The 22,976-nt window shown below is 45.1% G+C and overlaps 1 protein-coding gene across 1 annotated transcript in view; it reads left to right on the top strand.

The window, feature by feature from the left end:
* Positions 1 to 22,976, top strand: part of SSR1 (signal sequence receptor subunit 1) — a 193,445-nt gene that overhangs the window by 68,092 nt on the left and 102,377 nt on the right. The window lies entirely within an intron of this gene.

Below are 22,976 nucleotides of genomic sequence, written 5' to 3'. Positions count from 1 at the left end.
ACCTGACTCTCTTCTACAACCCCTTCTTTCTTTCTGGATCCTTTCTCTATACAGTATGGATAAGCATGTACTCTTAACTTATTTGTTTGGCCCTCCCCTGTGGTTTGTGCCAATTCCACGATTTCACATGCATATATTCCCAAATCCTCGGAGGAAGCAGAGAACCAGCATAAATCAGGGAGTTGATTAAAGTTTAGGGGTACGTTACCCTCCCTTTAAAAAAAAAAAAAAAAAAAAAAAAAAAAATGTTGAGGTGGCTAGCCATGAGTACGTCTGATTGGATTCTTTTGAGGGAGAAATTTGCTGCTGGGGAATATGAGTACAGGATTGGCCAGAGGTAAATTGACAACATCAGGGATGAGGAGCCTGATTCTGCTGCGTACAAACGGATCGCTTTCATTGGCCCCGCCGGCAGCCTTCCTGTCTTGTGTTGAACTCTATGTATGCAATTAAGCTGGTTGGTATTAAGGTAGTTTACTGACATCATTAAGACCGGAGTTGACTTGGAATCCAAGTAAAATGTGGTACTGAATCTTAGGGATGCCTAGATGGGTGTGCTTGAAATGGTGAGGCGTACTTGAGCTGCCCAGGGGTTCATACTTGGTCAAAGTCCAGGTAAACATCTGGGGCAGAATTAGTAATATTTTGAAGTTGCTTTTGCATCACAAAAGTCACACAAACCAATGCAAAGGTTTATTTAAGATTTCCTTTCCAGCGCAAAGCGCTGTTTGTGCTAGAAAGAACCCTAACTTAACGCAACTAGTGGTAGAGCTGCTTTGTGTTGCTCTGTATCAAGTGGGCGTACCATGGGTGATACACGCCGCGTACCCATGTGATCACCCATGGTTTTTGACACTGAGCCCTAGCTACAAACCTTTATAGATGGGGCTTTGCGCCAAAACAAATGCCTGTTTGAGGCTAGCTTTAAAAAGGAGAAATCTTATATTTCTCTAACCGTTTTGGACTTTGTATTTTTGCTGGAGTGTACAGCACACATCCAAAGTGGGAATAGTTTGAAAGTTTATACAGGCATATTATTTTGTGCTGGAAGGATACCCTTCCAGCACAAAACCCAACGCTACACATTGTGTAGATACTTTTGCATTGTGGTGGTAAGGCGCGTGCATTGTGCTAGGCAGCCTGATTGTACAGCAAAGCTAGGGAAAGAGCCGGACAGTGCCATATTTTAATAGCTAAAGCACTGCCCTGCTCTTTCCCTCGCAAGCAACAGTGCACAGCAAGTTTAGTTGATATGCTGCATTGCACGACATCTTTGTTGATCAACTCCTGCATTTTAACATTGAGAGTTTGGTGCAAAAGGGTTGCTGTGGAGAAGTAATGAAGGTATTTAATGAAAGCACGTGTGTGTTTAATAAAACTATTTTAATAGGGGTGTGCTAAGGTATTCTCTCACACACTTCCTGTAATTTTCCCGTGTACTGAAATTATGACCAATAAGTAGTTTGTGCCATTTTTTGCATGTAAGTTTTTATGTTTAAGCAGGACCTTCAATGACCTTTTCAGTTGTCTGGGGAAAAAATGAAAACTTTTAAAGTTCATTTACAAAATAACACCTCAAATTTCAGCACCAACTGACGCTTTTGAAGAGAAACATGCCGGATTGAACAGAAAACGTAGGGAAATCTAGAGACCTTTGCTTAGATAGCAGGACTTTGCAGCTAAATAAATGCTCAGTGGAAGTGCTGCTTATGTGCTTTTTGTCTAAAATGCAGAGGTTGGTGAAAATTCCTCATGGGTTCGGAATGTGTCTGAGGGGCTCTCGCAAAAGGAATATCTTACCGGCTACTCTCTGATCGAAATGCAATACCCCCTCCTTTAAAGTGTCTGTAAAATATTAACCTTTCATGATTTCAGTCACAAAACAGTAATACAGATCATTAGAAATCGGTATATGGGGAAAAAACGCCCTAAAACTGCCCCTTCCCAATACTGATCTGTAATGGTTTTCAAAATCCATTTAATGATTAGGAAAAGCTTTTCTGAATATTGTAGCATGGGCATAATATATTTGACAAACGGTTTTATCATTCGCAAATCCTCTGATTTACCGAATCAAAAGACTGGAAATGTCTATGTGTACTGCGGGTTTGGTGTGTGTAACGGTGTTGCTTTGAGTGGCGAGTGTGCGTCCACATTAAATATGCGCGTGTGTCGTATCTTGAGATGTTGTAGTACCTTCCTTCTTTTTCCCACTCCTTGTTAGAATGTTCCTCGGCCTGTGAGGCTATATTAAAATGCTGAGGTGCATTTACAGACAATAAATGTAACCCTCATACTTGCCTGCTTTCCTGTGAATTTATGAAAACTGATACTCGTTTATTGGTATTGTGTGTGAAGCCTGTGTGTGGGGTCTGTGTTTGGGAGCTGTGCTCATATGAGTGTTTATACATAGGTACTATGTTTGTGTGTCTATTTGAATGTTTGCATGGCTGGCTCTGTGCATGCCATAGCATGCTATGCTACCAGCATAAGTATAGTGTACTTATTCTATGTGTGCGCTTTTGCATTTTTGGTGCCCTTTATAGTACAGGGATTCTCCTTGACAGAAGTCAAAGTGGTCTGGTCTCCTTCTGTTAGATTAAAGAAACCAGTCTACCAAATGTATGTATGTTATGGGAAAGGATGTAACCTTGAGGCTAGAGCGGTCGACCTCGAAGCTGGGAAACCGGGTTCGAATCTCGGCAATGCAATTCATCCTGTGATTCCGGGCACATCGCTTCATCTCCCCGTGCCTACCAAAAATGAATGTGTCCTTCTGTAAAGAAACGGGTCTGGTTCGCACTATATTAAACTCTAGAAAGAAAGTTGTGTTTTTATTGGGTAATGGGTGACATAACATTTGCTTGATGCAATCGGAGATCTTGATGGTAAATAATTTGCATGGATGTGCGTTTTTTGTGTGAGTGCCAGAGTACTTTCACATGTATTTTATTCTGCTGGAGAACAACATAAATTGTCTGGCCTGATTAGACTGTTTCGTTGTGATTAATCACTAGACAAATACACACCTTTGATGCAATGTCGTTTGTCTATGGGCGCTTAAGCTATATAATTTTGAATGCTTATGATAAGCAAGTTTGTGAAAGAATTGATGTATAATTGAGGTTACAACGCTTAGCCAAGTAAATGGCTTTGGTGCATTGTGGTGCGCATGAAGATGACCGTATTGTATATAATGTGTTGGTTTGTGTAGGGAGAAATGTAACTGTATCTAGCTTTGATATGAAGGTTTTAGAGAGGAAATACATTGCTAAGGCAGCAATAGTTCGCAAGTTGGCTTGTGCACTTTATGGTGCCAGAGTATGTGTTATTTTAGTGTAGGGCTAGGACATAAAATGGTAATTAAATTGTGTTATTTATATTTTCCTTTTTTGAACTGCTGAAAAGCAGTGGGGTGACGCTTCTCCGCCTTAGAGGAGGAGCCGCCCCGGTTTAAAAGGCCCTCCATTAGAGATTCCCAAGGTAGATGGAGGCTTACTCGGTTTCCTATGAGGAATTGGCAAAGTCCATCCAAGAAGTGATATCTATGGAGGAAAGATAGTTCCTGGGACATTAATTGAACATCCAGGTGTCATTTGCTAAAAAAGTAGAGTTTTACATAGCTTCTAGAAAGGATGTCTTGTTGAAATACTGCTACTGCTGCTAAATACAACAAGCATTGGCATAGCCAATAAGTCTCGCTTTTGGGACTTTATAAGTATTTAGTTATGCAGCACAATATCCTTGGTGCAACAACACCAACTGCTGCATGGCTAAACACTTATAAGGTCCCCAAGGCGCGACCTATTGGCTATGACAATGCTTGTTGTGGTCACGCTACAGACCGCTCCAGCTGCCTGTAGGTAGACCGCATTGTATGCTACACTCCACAAAGCCAATCCTTGCTCAGGATTACATGTATTTAGTGTCCGTTGCCCTGCTTTCATTTGATGCTTTCTTCCCTTTCAGTTTTGGTTTCACTGTCAATACGTTTGTCATTCTTCCTGCTCCTGTATACCAATTATCTGCCTTTTAGTGCCACCCAGTGGACACTAGGAGAACCTGCAGCATTTCTGCTAAAGATACAACATCCTATTAACAACCAAAGGCAATGACAGGCTGTCTCACTTGTATGTAAAAGTAAGCAGGAACGATTCTCATTGCCAATCCACGTTTTAAATATTCCTAAAACAGCATATGGCCTTGATAACGTGGGTCTTTTTCAAAGTTCTCTGCAGTGTTTTTGTCCCACACTGCCAGTGTGCCACACCTGTCGGAGACCGAAGTAGGCCCCAGGGTTAGTCAGTCAAAAAGCTTTATTTCGATAAAAATTGTATCATAAAAGCATTAACATACAAACATAAAAAGGTACAATTTATCGAAAGAACGACATATGAAACAGATGTCAATGACTGTAGAAGGAATCTCCATCTAATTACTTTGACTTATCTAAAAAGGTTACAATATTAAAAAATTTCCAAGAGTTAAAAATTTTAAAAGTAGTTAAAAATCATTTCACATATAATAAAATCAGGAATAAAAAACATTAAACAAAATCATGTGGTAGGACAAAGGAGTTTTCTTCTGATGATCCATGACCACCCCAGAAATTTGGCCACGGCACAAACTAGCACTAGGCTGGTATCTGATCGTAATATGCGTAGCGCCACACAGTAGTTTGATGTGCCCAACAAGCGACAAGCAGGACCTAGCCATCTTCTTCTTGGATTTTTATACGCTGGGCATTCAAACAAAATGTGTGCCATGCTTTCAACCTTCCCCACGCAATTCAGGCAAGTGTCCGGGGTCTGGTGTGGAGGCTTCCATTTGCTAGTAAACTCTCGAGTTGGGAGTGTCTTGAATCTAAATTGAAGGTACAGTGATCTATCCCTTGGTTTCTGCACAAAATCAAGATAGGGCTCGAAGCTAACGACTTGTTTATGAATGTAAAAAACTTCGGTTAGCCTGCCCATGTTAGAGTTGCTGAGGGCCTGACTATCGATCCATGCCCAGTAGGCTCTTTTAAGGTCTACCTTACTCAGGGGTGCACCGTGCTCCCAGGCTTCTTTAAAACCGAGCAAATTAAGAGACTTTTTGATGTTGCAGAGCCAGCTTACTCTGTGTGAGCCCAGAGAATTCATTATTTCTTTTAGGCCCTCGGTGTATTTAGCTAGCTCCGGAGTGCGCCAAAGGCGAGCCCAGAATAGCAAAGGGCGTAGCCTCGCCATGTCCTTAATCGAGCGCCTGCCCAGATCGCTAAAAAGTGGTTTGAGTGGAGTAACTCTTGGGAGAGAGATCAAATCTCTCATAAATTTGTTCTCGGACAAAGTAATTTCGTCGATTATCATATCCCCATAGTTCGGCTCCATACAGCGCCGAACCAACTGCTTTGGCCTGATAGATCACTAACACGGTAGCGATTGGCTTGCTCTTTGAGGAGCGATGTTCTTTAGCACTGGCCCCCGTGGCTCGTTTGTGGTTAAGCAGCATCTTATGGATATGGGGTCTCCAGCTTAGGCTGTCGGAAATTCTAATTCCGAGATAATCAAATAATTTGACGTATTCCAAAGGGGCTCCATCAAACATGATGGCGACGCTAGATGATCTATGCGATTTAAAAGAAAGAAGCTTGGTCTTTAATGTGTTGATGGTCAGACCTCTCAATGTGCAGAACAAATTGAATCTATCCAGAAGCTTTTGTAGCCCTGCTGGTGTCTTAGAAATTAAAAGGGTATTATCTGCGAAGAGTAGGGTGGGGACTCTTTCGCCCACCAGGGCAGGGGCATCAGCTGGAATATCTTGCAAAAACTTGACCACTCCGTTCACAAATACAAATAAGGAAAAGAGGGTGGGTGCCAGTACACAGCCCTGGCGGACTCCTCTGTTAACTGAGATCTTTTCTGTTTTCTGGGCCTGAGTTCCCCACCTCACCTGTGCATAATTGCCCTCATGGAGACAGACCAGAAGGTCGAGGACAGGGGGCGGCACGCCATATCCTGCAAAACCGACCAAAGGCGATCACGAGGGACCAAGCCAAAGGCAGTCTTCAGATCTATAAGGGCCAGATGAAGACTGCCCCTACTGATCAAGACCACCTTCCAGTATAACAATAACAGCCTAAAGACCTGGTCGATCGTGCCCGTGTTTGGTCTAAACCCAGCCTGGTAGTGGGACAGAATGTTGTTCTCATTGGCCCACAATAGGATACGCTCCAACAGGACCCTGCCAACCACCTTCTGGCTAACGTCAATAAGACTTATTGGTCGGTAGTTGGCAGGGTCCTCTCTAGAACCCTTTTTGAATATTGGGATTACCTCTGCTCCTTTCCATGACTCGGATGGGCGATCCCTTAAGAAATGCATTGAGCAGGATGGTAAAATATGCTGCCCAGTGTTTGGAGTCGGAACGAAACAGGTCACCAGGAAGGCCGTAGGGGCCTGGGGCCTTAGCTGGGACTAATTTGTTAATAGCAGTCATGACTTCCTCCTCCGTAAAAGGATCGTAACTCTCAAGAATAGGGTCTACCAAAGCGGTATAAGAAGAGACCCTAGAGCTTTGGGTGTCCTCACCAGAATAAAGACTTAAAGTGAGCAAACCATTCCTGGTTTGTGATATGATTTAAAATTGTATCCGGGTCGGAATCTTTTGAATATCTGCAAAGATTCCAAAATGCAGTCCCATCTCTGGCTAAGCTAGCAGCTTTCAGGGCCAACCAGTGGGATTCCTCCCAGGCACACTTGGTTTTAGCCATGGCCTTTCTGTAGTCTGATCTGGCAATTTGAATTAGGCAGCAATCCCTGTTTTTGACGGCGATTACAAGCTTTTTCTTGCTAATCCTGCATTCAGAATTATACCAAGAACCAGGCGCTTTGCGCCTGTTGGGTTTACCAGTAGAAGAGGGTACCATGAAAAATGACCCTATCAACTCAGCTGTGTGAATGGTCCCGGCCCTTAGACTCCCATCGGGTTCGTCGAAAGCTCTCTTGAGTTCGACAGTTTTTGACAGCAAGATCTTTTATTGATTATAAGTTTTTTTGCTCATCTAATGCGATTTTAGGCCATTTGAGGTAGCTTTTACAATTCGATGGGGTTTCTTCCTTGGTAGTCATGATAGGGCAGGGGTCAGAGCTTGGTAGATCGAACGGCCATGGTCTCTTCAGTATCAAACACAGGGGATTATGGTCACTGTCGGTGGTGGGGGGGCTATGACCAAATCTACTGCGTATCGCCATAGTCTGCGATCGATCAAAATATAATCGATGCGAGATGGGCTGGAAATTCTATTAAAGGTGGGTGCACCATGGAGATCAGAGGGGAGCCGACCATTAGCGGCTCTCAGCCCAAATTCCAAAGTTAAAGCTTTCAATTGAATTGCCACCTGCGTCCACCTTTTGACTGGAGGAACCATCAGAGGGGGTATACCCCACCTGGCATCTTCCTCTTCAACCTCTAGCATGTCTTCAGAGGCAAGTGGCTCGTAGGTGCAATTCATATCTCCGGCCACCAGAATAAATGAGTTTGGGGGACAGGAGAAAAGCTCCTCTTCCAAGGTAGGAACAATCGATGACTTAGTTCCGCCTTTGGTGCCTCTGATATATACATTAAAAAGCTCAATAGTGGGCCCCCCTTTTGGCCCTCTCAATGTTGGGCGCATCACATCTGGAGAGGCGCTTTGTATGTGGCATACTCTACAGGCAAGGGCAATATTTACCCATATCATGAGGCCTCCTGAGGGACGCCCTTTGCCAATAGATACTGCTGGAACACAATAACAGGTGTAGCCAGATCTGTATAAAGGTGTTAAACTCCAGGTCTCTTGGAAAATACAAATATCATGGGTTGCAATAAAGTTGTTCTAGTCCAGCAATGTAAGCTTTGCTTTCAGACCGGCAATATTCCATGAGATAATTTCAACATCAGCTTTTAAAACATGAGGTAATGGAATATCAGAGTCCATAATAAGTGAATTGGGAGCTACAGGATCAATCCCACCTTCCCCCTTTTTCTCACTAGGGATGTCGATGATGGCTATTGGAGGGGACAATTCACTAGCAGTATTAGAGGCAACATAGGACAATATACAGGGGTTTGGGGGTAAGTTTGCAGCCGGAGTTCGTCAGTCAATAAGTTCCAAAGTAGATGCATCCTCGCTCTGTAAATTGGATATCCCACCCCTCATCCTTGCTGGGTCATGGATGGTAGAGGGAAAGCGTCTAAATTGAATAGAAGATGAATCCGGGGAAGATGATCTATATTCGAGGGCTAAAAGACCATCAGCTAAAAAATGATTAGCTAGGGTAAGCTCAATGGTATCTGTGGGGTTGCCGTTTGTTCTTTGTCTATGGACCCTTATTAGGTCATCTCTAATAAGGGATCGGCAACCTCGAACATAACGGATCCATTGAGTGACCTTGTTTTTTTAGGGATTCTTCGTCCTCATACCCAACGGCCTTAAGGACACCCACCATGTAAACAGTAGGCTTGGTGGTAACCGGAAGTGTTTGGGCTTTGTGAAGTGAGAGAAGTGAGGGGAAGACGGGGGTTCTTTGTAAAGAATTGGGCTGCCTAGTAGTGATAAAAGAGTTTGGAGTTCCACGGGGCTTTGTGATAGTGTTGACAGGGATATTCCCAGCTCTAGTCGTTGGTTTAGACTTAGACCTAACTTGTGGGGGTAGGGTTGGCAGTAGGATCGGGGTAGCAATACAGGTGCCATTGTGTGGTTGGGTTGGAATAAAAGGATTTTGGGGTCAAGAAATATCAGGTGGAGTAATTGATGGTTGCGTAGCCGGTTTTTGGACAATTGACAGCAACTCCAATACCAATTTCTTTAAATCACTGATTTCTTGTCTAAGGGCCTTAATAGTTTCTGTTGTTAGACCTGCAACTAGTGCTGCCCCTCTTAACTGATCTTGGTGCGTCCCGGCCCCTTCTGGCACAACCCCAGTTCCAATTCCTGGATCAGTACATAAATTGGGTGTTACAGAAACATCAATAATGTCAATATTGTCATCGTTATCATTATTGGCCAATACCTCAAATCGATTGTTACAGACAATAGCAATTGAGTCAAGAGGTGCTAAATTAGCAGCAACAACAGAGACCTTGTTCCTCTAGGTTTGGCATGGAATTGACTGTTACTCTGACAAACGTCCCTTTCAGACAGTTGGTTTGGGATGGGCGTTTTGTTAAACATTTGGGGGATGATGACAGAACCTGATCGAATTTTGCTTGGGGACAGTGGGGGTGGGGACGTGACATTTGGGTCTAAGTCTAGGATAGTTGTGCAGTCGTCGACCAATGACTCTATAAGATCCAGGGCGGCGGTAGGAGTGGATTTCCTGCAAGTCTTCCTAGCCTTCTTCCTTTTAGCCGCCCCACCAGTATTACTGACAGCGCCCCCATTAGCGTCCAACAATTTCCTTTTGCCCATCGTGGGCCACACTCTTAGGAAACAATAGCAGGCAGCAGAAAGGGCTACAGAACGCTGTTAGATATTAAAAGCCCCAACCATAGAAACACAGTACCTTAGTCCTGAACCAGCATAACATAACACGCGTATTTGTAAAGCGCACGTTCACCACTACGGGTATCTTGGCGCTGAATAACAGATGTTTATTGTTTCCCAACTCAATGGTACTCATTTTATCGACCTCAGATGGATGAAAGGCCCTCTGCCCGGGCTCAGCCCGGCGCCGCCCGCGCGCGTCCCGGAGGGAGCCGTTCGAATTTAGCGCCTCCAGGCGCGGAAGTGGTAGTGGTTGGGGGCGGTGACGCTACCGGGAACCCTGGGAACTGTAGTTCAGCACTCCGTTTGACAAGCGCCACCGCCAGGGAGAGCGTCCGCCTCTGTGGTTAGTCCAGCAGCAGCTGGTCTCCCCAATACCAATCCCCAGGTAGGGGTGCTCCGTGCTTCTGCCCAAAACGATGTCACCCCAGGGTTATGATCCCAGCGCCTCATGTGGACTGTCTCCGAAACAGGCTGACCATGTAGAACCACCTTCTGCCTCATCTGCCGCTAGTTGAGCTGAGCTCTTGTTTTGTGAAGTTCGCACTTGAGTGTGAAAGCGCCTCCTTGCTGTAAGAAGCCGCTTTCTAGTGTTTGAACACCGCATCAGTCCTTTAGTAACATGAGGTACAAGAAGCGGCAGCACAACGGTGAGAGTACAACACCCCCCCTCCCCCCCCCCCCTCCCCCCAATGCTAGCCTCTCCACTCGACCGGCTTCTACAGTCTGGTTGGAAGGCCCTTAACAAAACCCAAAGGAAATGATGGACGGAGTGTTTAACATTGCAAGCACTCACCCCCAGTCAACTGATCTGGGTTTAATCCATCACCGTTCTTTAGCCCACTCTGCCACCCCAGTTCAGACATGGCCATATGCAAATCAGTCTGACCCTGTGCCTCATGGGAACAGTCCAGCCTGAACTGCCAAGCCATGTCTTCCGTGGACCGGAAACAAGCTTCCTAGGACCGGTTTCTGGCATTTCAGCCGTCTTCAGCCAGGCTTGCTTGAATCCAGTGGCAAAGTGAGCAAGGGACTCACGTCTGAGCATACCCTGCTCGCTTTGCCACTGGATTCAAGCAAGCCTGGCTGAAGACGGCTGAAATGCCAGAAACCGGTCATAGGAAGCTTGTTTCCGGTCCAGGGAAGACATGGCTTGGCAGTTCGGGCTGGACTGTTCCCATGAGGCACAGGGTCAGACTGATTTGCATATGGCCATGTCTGAACTGGGGTGGCAGAGTGGGCTAAAGAACGGTGATGGATTAAACCCAGATCAGTTGACTGGGGGTGAGTGCTTGCAATGTTCAACACTCCGTCCATCATTTCCTTTGGTTTTTGCTTTGTTCGCCATAAGTTGGCAGGGTATGCTCAGACGTGAGTCCCTTGCTCACTTTGCCACTGGATTCAAGCAAGCCTGGCTGAAGACAGCTGAAATGCCAGAAACCGGTCCTAGGAAGCTTGTTTCCGGTCCAGGGAAGACGTGGCTTGGCAGTTCGGGCTGGACTGTTCCCATGAGGCACAGGGTCAGACTGATTTGCATATGGCCATGTCTGAACTGGGGTGGCAGAGTGGGCTAAAGAACGGTGATGGATTAAACCCAGATCAGTTGACTGGGGGTGAGTGCTTGCAATGTTCAACACTCCGTCCATCATTTCCTTTGGTTTTTGGAAGGCCCATAACCCTTGAGGTACGCCACAGCAGAGTATCTCAACCCACTACCTTCTATTCCAGTACACTGCCTGGAGGAGCTAGATTTGGCATCGCTACACACATCGTTAAGCCTATCATGATACAGACAGCACATCTCCTCTGGTGGCAGGTTAAGCTTTGGATGAACCCTGTCTGCCATGGGAGTCTGTTATCTCCAGGCATTGTCACCACTAATAGCTGGACCCGGAGTGGTGGAACAGTACCCCCCACTTCCCCAGCTTCATTCAAATTGTGGTGTGCCTTCTGCTCTCCTGGATATTTTAATTGCTTCCTGGATGATCTGAGTGTTACGTTTAAAGATTTGGGAGAACCCTTGTGTAGGAAGCTTGCTCTTTATAAATTATACTAACAAGAGGTAAACTTTTTAATGAGTCCAGGTATCCCTTATAAGTGGAAAGGGGCTTCCTCTAGCAATCCCAAGGTGCTCTCTTAGGGGGTAGAGTGGGTGAACAACCCTAGGCTTATAAGGAGAGGAGTGTTAGACATCTGCTGCATACACGCAGTCTATAAATGATGCATGAGACTCTATGTAGATCCACACCAATTTATAAACCAGCATTTGCAATGCAAAAGGTCTTCCATTTCCAAGAGTTTGAGCTGTTGGCATTGTAATTGACAATGCCTTTTATTTATGTTTTGAAAACCTGCAAGGGGTGCGTAAACACACATTTTGTACTTATAGTCATTGTTTATGTGCCTCTTACTGCCAGACTTGCTTCTCATTAGCAACGACTCGAAGTACAAAGTGTGCGTTTACAAATACGCACAACACATGATATTGTTGGACTCTAATTAATACACATTTTTTTAAAACATGAATTGCGGCGTATTTCGAATATGCAATGATGTAATGGATAATAGGGTTTGAAAACAGCAGGAGAAAATGTAAGTACAAAGGGTGTTGTGTCTATGATGGAAACGTTCGGTGGTGGCATAAGTCGTTTGGTGTGCAATATAAATCAGTATTGCACCTGAAGAGGGGACACTTATGTATGAAGACCTATGTATCATTACCAACGCATAAATGAAAGCTGGGGAGCAGGGCATCCTCAACAAGTCTTTAACCTGCACACCCACATTTCATATTTGTGCTGCCTTCCGTGCGTGAAGTACGAGTCCGTCATCTATCTGCACGCGCGCGTACTGCAACCTGAGCAGCATGACGTCACGAGTACCGTGGATGGCTTTCGTTATTGTGCAGCGCAGTGACTGTGGATGGGTCAGCTCTCCCAGCTTTCTGGTGTCTGACCCGTGATTGTGCTATCAGAATTACACATTTCACACAGGAAATAAGCTTCACCGGGGAACATTTTGCATATTAAATGACTTTTCTACACCGAGGAATAGTACGAAAATCAGATTTTTTACCAAGGCTGTCTTTTTTCCTGTAGAATATCCAATTTTTAGGCTGAAGTGTTAAGGTGTCCAAATGCAGCTATACAGTGCAGGCCCATCTTATATCAGTGTTTGCTCTGACATTCACTGTACCCAAGCTTCCTCACTGGATCATTGCGTGCTTTAAAGATCGTAAAAAATATTTTTTTTAAAACATAACTTCCAATATCATAATGCACTGCATTCACAGACCAATTAGCGGGCACAATTGGACCCGAACTGTGAATGAATCAAAACAGGCTTAAACTAGTCTCTGATCACGGAGGCGCAGTGTGCCCTATCAACGATCTAAATAGCAAATGTCCAGCAATGGAAAACAGTGAAATTGTTATGACCAACAAAAGCGGACTGATTTGAAACTGCTCTTTCCTACTGCATCTCCTGCGCTCTCGCTCGCCTTGTACTATATCTCAGGTGCACTGATTAGGAATAATATGTACTGTTGTGGGATGGATGAGGGAGTGGGGAGGGAGGGCAAGCGGACATAAAGTATACAAAATATAATGTAAATTAAACCCCAAAAAAGCAGCGAACTTGGAGTAGTGGTGGGCATGGGCAAGTAGTGTTGTGGAAGGGATAGAGGTGGCAAGAGAGGGCACAGCCAATCAGTGCGCCCTTTCGCACCGTATCCTCCCTGCAAGCTGCTGACTCGGGTGCTAGGGACCAGTGTCGAGTCTCGACAAAATAAATATTTTGTACATTTTTGTAAATCACTTATTGTCGCTCCTGCCCGTGCTATATAAATGCACACGTGGTAATAGAGGAAAAAAGTAGTGATCGCATCTAATGTAATTGTACAAATGTCAGAAGGAAGAAAAAACGAGTGGTGCGCGTGCCACTGTGAGCCATGTGTTTTCAATTATCGCGCCCGTGTCTGGGCACGATAATTGAAAACATATGGGCTTTGGTGCGCGTAACAGACACCAATAGGCCATGGGCGCAGCAATGCGCCCGCCTTTGGCCTATAGCGTGCTCTGTTTTAAAAAAAAAAGAAGAAAAAAAACACGCACACAAAGCCCAATAGCGGAACCCAAAAGGAAAAGCACACGCACGAGCGTGTGCGATTCCAGGGTCCGTTTTCAAACCCCGGACCAAAGGGCTCTCGCCTGCGCGAGCACTGTTACACAGTGCAACGCAGGGCGTGAGCCCTAAAAACGACACTTATCTGTATATGGTTTTAGTCCCAAAGAACATCACAATCAGTTAAGTACATTTTGAGTTATAAGTATTAGCAATTTTTAAAAATCAAATTCTGGAGTGGTAATGTTATCCTATGGCGAAAAAGAACTATACTGCATACAGGTACTTGACAGTGACTTACAGGACCAATCTTACGGACTTGAGGTGAGTATGGGGCAGACAAGGTCCAAGCAAGGCAGCACTAACGTGTCACCTCTGGCAGCACTGGGGTGGAAGGGTACAGAGGTGGTTTTTAGCATTGGGTGCACCGTGTAAGTTTATGGGGATCGGTCCTGTCACCAAGAGGCTGCAAGGTGGGACTGGGGGACCAGTCTGGCTCAACTACGAAGGGGGCTCTGGTCTTGTGGCGCTATTGGACATAGGGACACCCTTTGGTCTTCTCCTTGGGCTTGATGCAGAGGTGTTCTCAAGTGGTTGGTTCTAGTGACCATAGACCATCACGGCAGAGGGTACCTGCACAAAGAGGCTGCAGGCGGCATCGGGAAGTCCACTGTTGGCAAACCCAAGGAGGTCTTCGTCTCTGGGGGGGGAAGCATGCAGGCACTATTTGCTCACTTTGACTTGGGCTAGGAGAGGAGGCACAGGTGCAGTTGCGGCTCTTCAGTGTCTGTCGTCTTCTCTCAGGTCGACAGGAACTTATTTCCTGGTGGCAAGGACCCCCCCCCCCCCCCAAATTCTAGATTTAGGGGAGTGTAGGGTAGTAGCCAATGTGCTTCCTAACCCTGGGGTCACTATGCCCCCTATATCACCACTTCCTGTGGTAAGTGGGCATAACCCTGTCCCAGAGTTTCTAATTCTGACAATGCCAAGATGGCAGACACAAAATTTTCGTGTCCACATCAGGTAGCCCACCTTAGGGATGCAACTAGCGTGAGGGTGAACACTCCTCTGTCTAATAGAGTGCCATTATAGGCCCTGATCTGGGGGTGTTGGCATCTCCTCACCTCTGAGGAAAGCCATATTCGCATTCCAAAGGGGCGGGCCTTTAATGAAGAGCTAATCCTACTGGAGGGGGGTGGGGGGTGTAAAACACCCTCTACTGGAGTAGGCTTTGTTCCTGACCTCCGTCGAGCGTGGTCCCTTGACCCTGAAGATCAAAAACTAGTCTGATGGCAGGCTGGTCAGAACCATTCAGCAAGCACATTAGTAGTTGGTATGTTTTCAAGGGGCACCTTTAAAGTGCCGCCTGGATGCATGTATTAATAAATCCATTACTGGAATCAGCATGGTTTATTAATACAAGATGTTTGATACTTTTCACCAGTGTCCAGCACATGTACTTAAAATTACTTCCCTGGTGACTTGCACTGGCTGTAATGGAACTAGCTAGTACAGGGGCCTTTGCAGCTATGTCCACACATGGAGTATGGTACATCCTACATTAGGGCTGAGGGGTGACTTGCCTATACTGCATGCAGTGTCTGCAGGCATGACACATAGGGATGTGTCATGTTGTGTCTTCACTTTTATCTGCACCAAGACATGCAGACTGCAAAAGCAGCCTGCATGAGTTAGGTGAGGGGATCCTTAAGGGTGCACAATACATGCTGCAGCCCTTAGGGACCCTTTGTAGTACACATGGCTTAGGTATCTGGGTTGCCATTTACTAGAGACATACAGGGGTGCCAAAGGTCTTGCCAATTGGGGGAACAATTGTACAGCTTTAGTGGGAGATCTGGAGACCTATATAGCAGGAACGCAGTGCACTTTCTGTCAAAAGTCCATCGAATGCCAAGCAAAAAGCAGGGGTGACCATATCAAAAAGAGGGACTTCCCTACATCTTTGCCTTGGAGAGGCTGGTCTTGAAGACCATAGGGCCATCAAAACGGTTCCAGCTGCCAGCCCTACTTTGGTCCTGGTCACTCTAGAAAAATGAATACCCTGTTTGAGGCGTCCCAGGGCTATTTATTTTAAGGGCTCTTCTTAAATCAGAGACTGGCACCAATGGCCATGAATCCCTGCACCCAAAGAGGTGCTAGAAAGGTGTAATGACGAAGGCTTTGTAGGTGCTCCTCCTTAATACCCCAGACTCTTACCAGAGAACGAGTGCTTATATGGCAATGTGGTTACAACAGCTTGGAGCTGTACCTTATGCAGGCTTTTCCTGCAACTCCTTCTAGAACTGCAGTGGCACAATTTTCTGCACCACAAGTCCATTCATCTCTGGTTTCAACTCTGGAAGGCATGTACTTTTAAACTCTAGATATGATGCCCCTTCTGCCCACTCAGTCTGCAGGTCACAGTGCCCAGGAGCTCCAAATCAGTGCCTTGTGAGACTAGTCTAATTCACCTAAGTGTTCATTAAAGGCCTTGATGCAGCTGCTGAGATCCATTGTGATTATTCATGGCCCACACAGCAAACTGCTCTTCACCATCTGGAAGCAAGGGGAAACTTAGTCCTCCACTGCTTTGTCAGCTGAGAGTGTTTTTGCTGTGCATGTGGCCACATTGCGAATATGAACCAGTATGGTGCATAGAGCTTAAGCTAGTGTCTCCACTGACCACACGAGCAGAACATATTCCAATAATTCATGGGGTTTCTACACATAGACTTCTTTGTAACTCGCCAACCAGTCGGCTTGAGCAGACGGCTGCTTAAGGACGTTTATGGACAGCGTGATGGGTTGGACAATGACATGTCTGTATGCTTTCTTCTCTGCAAATGTCCACCCATGTCCTCAGAACATCTGATGCTGAGGGTCCTTGAAGATCATGAAGAACAAAGTGTGCTGTCATATTTGTTTTGTTGCTTTTCTTATTACATGAATATGAAACATTACATGTAAACCTAGACGGGGACTAGTCTTAAAGTCCATAAAAGACGGTATAGCTACATATGTGAATTGAGGAGCTTTAACAAGTTTTTTTTTTTTCCAATTCTAGAACTTGCCATGATGAGACTGAATGGAATTGAGGCAGGATTAACATTTGAATGTATTTAAGGCAGTGAGTGCATGGAACAATCTCCCAGGAGAAATGGTGTCTGAAACACACAGAATTAAAAAGGAGCAAGAGATGCACTGGTGCACAATGGTATTGGTTGACTAAGGGTAAAGCAGGATAAGTGGACGATGTGCAATGCACAAGTTTCCCAGTTCTGCAATAATAGTGCATCCTGTTTGTGGGAAAGTGGGTTTCTGTTGCATGAGCAGATATGCCCCTACAACATTTAAGTCTATTCTTAATATTGTAAGTGCCTGGGAAGCCATAGAGAGTACATGGTCTGGAAACTAGACAACTGTAGTCCCCCAGCACTATGATGGCTTCACTGAACTCCGGAGTGTTTGGTGCCAAACAATCAGCTTAATTAACCCACCCTGATGCCAGTGTTGGATTTATTAAAACATATACTCAGAGGGCACCTCAGAAGTGCCCCCTGAAAACCTACTGACCGTGGAGTGGTCTGACTGGTTTTAGGTAGCCTGCCACCACCAGACATGTTTCTCGACCCCTGCCTTGAATGAAGAGCCCCTGCTCTCTGAGGCCAGAAAAGAATGTGCATCTGGTCAGAGGTGTCCCACCTACTCCCTCAGGATGGGCAAAGTGCTCGAAAGGAAAGCTTCAACAGCCACTGCTGCTCGCAGCAGATGGCCGCCCCTATTCAAACGCACACTTTTGGCGGGCGAACCGCCATGAGAACAAGAGGTGTGCCCCTCTTGCCAACTCCACCCCTCAGGTGCTGAAGGCGAAGTAAAGCACACTTTTCAGTGTCCACTATCTCGAAGATGGTGGGACCCCGGAGGGGTGTATAATGGGTGTAGACACCCTAGATAAGAAACCAATTGGTCCCTACCTGTTACTCCCCTGTAAAACCACTAAATCTAGTACTTAGCCCCTCCCCCCCTCCCAGATCCTAAAGGGAGAGCTACGATGACCTGAGAAGCCTGGACACCGAAGAGCTGCACCAGCATGAGTGAAGATGGACCAGTGCCTGACTCTGCACCAGCCCTGCTGGCCTGTCTGCTGCCTTTCGCCTTTGGTACAAAAAGACTATTCATCCTGCAGGCCCAGCGACCTCCAAAGCCCTGGGAGGACGGAGTGCCTTAGATAAAGACTCTAAATTTCCCATGGACAGTGGACCTGTCCAGAAGAAACCTCTACAAAAACCAAAGAAATCTGTCTGAGGAACCGCCAACTCTCCTCCGGATCCTCCTCTGCACCTGACGCCCACAGCTCAAGTCCAAGTGACCCGCTGGTCATGTCAAGGCTCTCCAGCGCTTCTGAACAGAAGTCCATTGTGGGCTGACTCCTGCCGGACTCAGCTTAGATGCCTGCAGCCTCAACTCGAAGACTCCCCTGACCGCGACCTACCCGGTAAGCTGTTTTCCGACCCCCAAGGTCATTTCTGCAACCGAAGTCTCTGGACCTTGGGGATCCTGACCAACTGTGTCCCTACCTCCTGTAGAATTTTTACTTACCTGGGCAGCTGTGTGTTTTCTTGGTCCGACCTCCTGGCCTGAGCCTGAAGCCTTTCTTCAAAATCCATCTTCCCCATTGAATTACATTGGGCGCCTAACACGGCAGTGGCATTCTGCACCTGGCTGCCCCTGTGTTGCTGAGGGTTTAAGTTTGGTGACCCCCCTCCTCTCCTCACCATTGTTCTTACCTTAACTCCAGGAGATCGACCATCTCTTCACTCACTTGTGAGCAGCGCGTGTTTGAGAACCCCCAGTCTTTATTGGTTAGTCTGAGCCATCGACGCTGTGCCGCTGGTGGTGCAATTTTGGTGCCAATCTGAACCTTGCCCTGTGTTGACCTGAAACCCCCAGAGACTGAAACTGTGTCGTGTACTTGCCTGAAAAAACACCATCTTGTTTTCCTCCATAATGCGCTTTGCAAAGTTAAAGTGTCCCCTTTTTAAAGAGTAAAGTATTTTTCCTAACACAACGTACTTGCCCTTTTGCGAATATCTTGGTCTTGAAATAAATCTTGAAAGAAGCTTCTTTTTCTAAAATTGATGTGGCTCTCCTTTTTGAGACGTGTTATTTATTAGTGCATAACAAATGTCTTACACTCTGTGTTAGGCCTAAGGCTGCTCCACCAAACTACCACAAAGGGAGCACTTTGAGTTCACATTGAACCTTGTACACATCTGGTGCAATCTCTGGACTCTGTGCACGATATAACCACTTAGAGGTATACCGTATACTGATCCAGCTTCCTACACTGTTCTTGTTTGTCTGTCTATTTAAATACTTGTAGTCATGAGAGCAGGGCTACATATACCAGAATCCAAAAGGAAATGTCTGTTTTGAATGAGTTATTCACTGAAAGGTGTCCAAAGCTGCATTAGCGTGCTTCGCTTAGTCATGGTAATGATAGAATGGATGTGCTTAACATCACCTGGATAGATGTGTAAACAGCGTGGATAAGATTTCAGTACACGTAGGACATGTTTAAAAAAAAAAAAAAAAAAAAAAAAAAATAGATTTCGCTCTAACTTTACCCTGCAAGTGGATTCACAAGCTTCTGCGGGTAAAATGTGATTGGTAAAAGGCTAGGCAAAGCATTTTTGTTTCCAAGGGGGCTAATGGCTTGAGAGAAACTGTGTATCTATTTTGCAAAGCAAGAGGTATCATCGTGTGTTTCTGAAAATATATTTATTAAAAAAGAATAACTAGATAAAAACGTGTGGCAAAATCATGGTAGGGCTTTCAAATACGGTTATCTTAACTTTAATTTTAAAATCTTCACATGTTACATTTTTGTAGAACCGCTATGATAAACAAAATTGGCAGCAGGCACTGTTATGTCGGTATCATTTAGGAACCAAGTTCCCGTAGATCTCCGATTATCTGATGTCTGGTGTTTCTCATCTAGTCCTGGCTCTCTCCTTGCACTTAAGTTCTTGTAATTTTGTTATTTCAGCGTCACTTGGCTCGAACTACAAGTGGCAATAAAAAGCAGTACTCCATAATATAACCTCATCTAGAACAAATTCAACAATTTTGGTTTCTGAAGGGACAGCAACAATTGACTTCACTGTACTTCACACACCACTACAGTTAAATATAGATTCAAAACCAAGTTTATTGCCGAGAGTGCACAGGGTTCTAGGTGGGAAGCACCTGAAGGTCGAGCAGTGGGGTGGAGAGGGTCTAGTAATGATGCGATGGAGCCATTATCCAACCACTCATCCATACTGGCTCGATTCTTACCTTTCTGTGACATAAGTGTATACTGGTTTGATTGTATCTCTTACTGGAAAGTACATGGTAATCTATTGATAGAATTATGTTATCCATTAAGCAAGCTGACAGGCAGTGACATGAGCACGAGGGGAGAAAGGAACACATTTTAGAAAACTTTTTCTACAGGGACCTAGTATTGCCACTCCACAGACCACACCTCAACAGATGGAGTCCCGTTCCCCAGGTGTGCAGAGGAGTGTTCAGTTCACCTGCTTACAACAAAAAAAAAAAGCCATTTTCAACTAAGAAGATGGATCACTTGGTGGGTGGTTCAGTCCAGGCATGCATTTTTCTTTTGACCTCCCCGAAGAGTTTTACTGTAAGTAGATTTATTTAAAAAAGCACCAAAAAAAAAACAATCACCTTGTGGAGGCAGGTTCAGTTGTAAAGCACCAACATTCTTATCTGCTGTGGTTTTTATGAAATCTTTGGACGGTTTCTACTTGCACCAGACTCTGAACTAACTAGTCAGTCAGAAAACTAGTCCTGGAAATGCATCAACCCGACCTGCTTGCTTTTTTTGGGCTACCTATGACTGTAACCTGTGACCTCTCTACTCAATAAGCAGGGTGGTCCCCTTCCAGCACTTTACACATACTACGGTGCCAGTTTCTGAAATGAACCTTCCAGCCAACTAGGGTTGCCACCTGAACTGTTTTTAATTGTGGGGCCAATATTATGTCGTGGCCGGGTCAAATGTGAAAATCGCCTAAAGCCGTTTTCTTTTTTCTCCCTAATAACTAAGTAAATACTTCCCCTTATCAATACATCCTTTAAACAGTAAATATAAGAAAAAACCCTTCAAAATGTGTAATAGAGCTGCCTAATGATCCCTCACTGATAAAGTGAAAAAACAAATATAGAATGGCCATGTTAAAATTAATACAGATGATTTTATATAAAGATGTGTTTAAGTAACATGCCCGGGATTTAGCAGAATTTCAAATGTGCAAACCCAATAAGATGATGGACGGAGCGCCAAAACTTTTCAGACCCTCCCACCCAGTCACTATTGGATCTGGTTTAAGTCCATCATCGTTATTAGTTCACTTTTCCACCCCAGTTCAGACCCAGCCATATGCAAATCAGCTTTGACCCTGTTTCTCATGGGAACAGTCCAGCCCGAACTGCCAGGCCTTTCCTGGACCTGTAGCAAGCATCCTGAGACCGTGCTCACTGCGCCACTGGATTCAAGCTAGCCTGGCTGATATGGGGTGATGCCCCAAACTGTCCCAGAAAGTTTGTTTTCAGTCCAGGCAGGACCTGGCTTGGCAGTTTGGGCTGGAATGTTCCCATGAGGCACAGGGTCAAGACTGATTTGCATATGGCTGGGTCCAAGCTGGGGTGGCTTGGTGAACAAAAGAATGATGGATTAAACCCAGATCTTTGTGACTGGGGGTGAATGTGTGCTTTGTTCAGCATTCCGTCCATTTGTTCCTTTTGCTTGCATCTCAAATGTGAGCAAGTGTCTGGTATATTTCTCTTTGAAATGTGGCAGTCGTAGCCAACACAGTATCCTCTTCATTCCACTAGACTTCTTCAGTACACACATTTGCGCTGTACAAGTCAAGCAACAGTCCATTTCAACACTGGACGTGCCCAAACGCATTTAGCCAATTAGCTGCAGTTGTCCCTGCTTGCAGGACTGGGAATGAGAGTAATTGGTGCCTTAAAGTATGTTGTGGGATATGGGACCGAGTATGCTGATGGACTGTTGAGTTCTCTGTTTAGTCTGAAATAGATATTTATTCAGCCACTTAGGATTCACAAGCATACTGCGTGGCTGAATAAATAGGTGGAGCAGATCAGGATATCACTGCTGTCTTGTCAGTGTGGAGCTATGAGAACCATTGCTACGTCTGTCTACTCTAGCAGTCACTTTTGACACCTAGGGAATCTGAGGAACTGCATGAGCCAGTAACTTCAACCAGTTCAAAAGAGCAATCCCCGAAGAACTTGGCCCTGGCAACCTTCTTGGCAATGTGAATTTGTTACATTGGTAAACCTAGCCGCGCAAGAATCCCCTAGATCTTGAAAGTATTGAAAATAACCTTATTGTTTAAAACCCATCATATGCCTCCTGAGTTTCTGCCTTCGAGTTATGTGAAGACATAAAGGGGATGTTACACACCGGACACCCATTGCTAAATTTCCTGAGCTTCTGTTGCCATGATTCTTCATCTGGCTCCACCCTGCTTGTTATTATTATTATTAGGACGATGATGCATTGTAGTGTTGTAGAAGAATGGATGTGAAGGTTACAAATGGAAAGCAGGATTTCGAGGTTAAGTGAACTATCCTTTGATCCAGCTTACTTGTGTTATACTCTTGCACCAAAGTGGACCACTTTACCTGAGTGTAGGGGTTTCCTTTGCCTGCTTAGGAATCTTTCATTCAATCTTATGATACATTGACTTGCATCAGAGCGGATTTCTAGATAGGTCCTAGATGGAGCATGTTCTTCCCCTTGGACCTGCTTTACAGGGTAGTGTGTTCAATATAAATGCCGTAATAGATAGACTTCCTTAATGAAATGTCTGGGGGAAAATGCTCCACCCCACCCTTTTATCACTGATAGTAACCACTGGCCTCCTAAGTGCATGCAATATGTCCATCTGAACCATCCAGGTGACTCCAGGTATGAGCATTAGATAGTCTAAACTGCCTTCTATTGCATTTTCATTAGAGAGTTTGCCTCTGGTGCCTAGTTGCATCTTTGGATGACTTGCTCTTCCTTTCTTTCTGGAGTTAATTAAATCTGAATTAAATAGTTTTCCCTCCAGCAGAAAGTCTTCTCATACTTTCCATGTAAACTTTGCTCTAAAATCATAACTGGAATTAATAAAATAACATTTGCATAGGTATGAGCTACTGTTCTATTACTTGATTTTTCTCATGGGCCCACCTACACTAAAGAGAGTATAGCTACTGTGTTATGTCATGTATCATAAAGGTACCAACACAAATGCAAACCGGT

Source organism: Triturus cristatus, chromosome 5_2 (assembly GCF_964204655.1).
Source record: "Triturus cristatus chromosome 5_2, aTriCri1.1, whole genome shotgun sequence".
Classification (NCBI taxonomy): domain Eukaryota; kingdom Metazoa; phylum Chordata; class Amphibia; order Caudata; family Salamandridae; genus Triturus; species Triturus cristatus.
The sequence above is the reverse complement of the archived record's forward strand: the minus strand, read 5'-3'. Positions and strand labels throughout refer to the sequence as shown.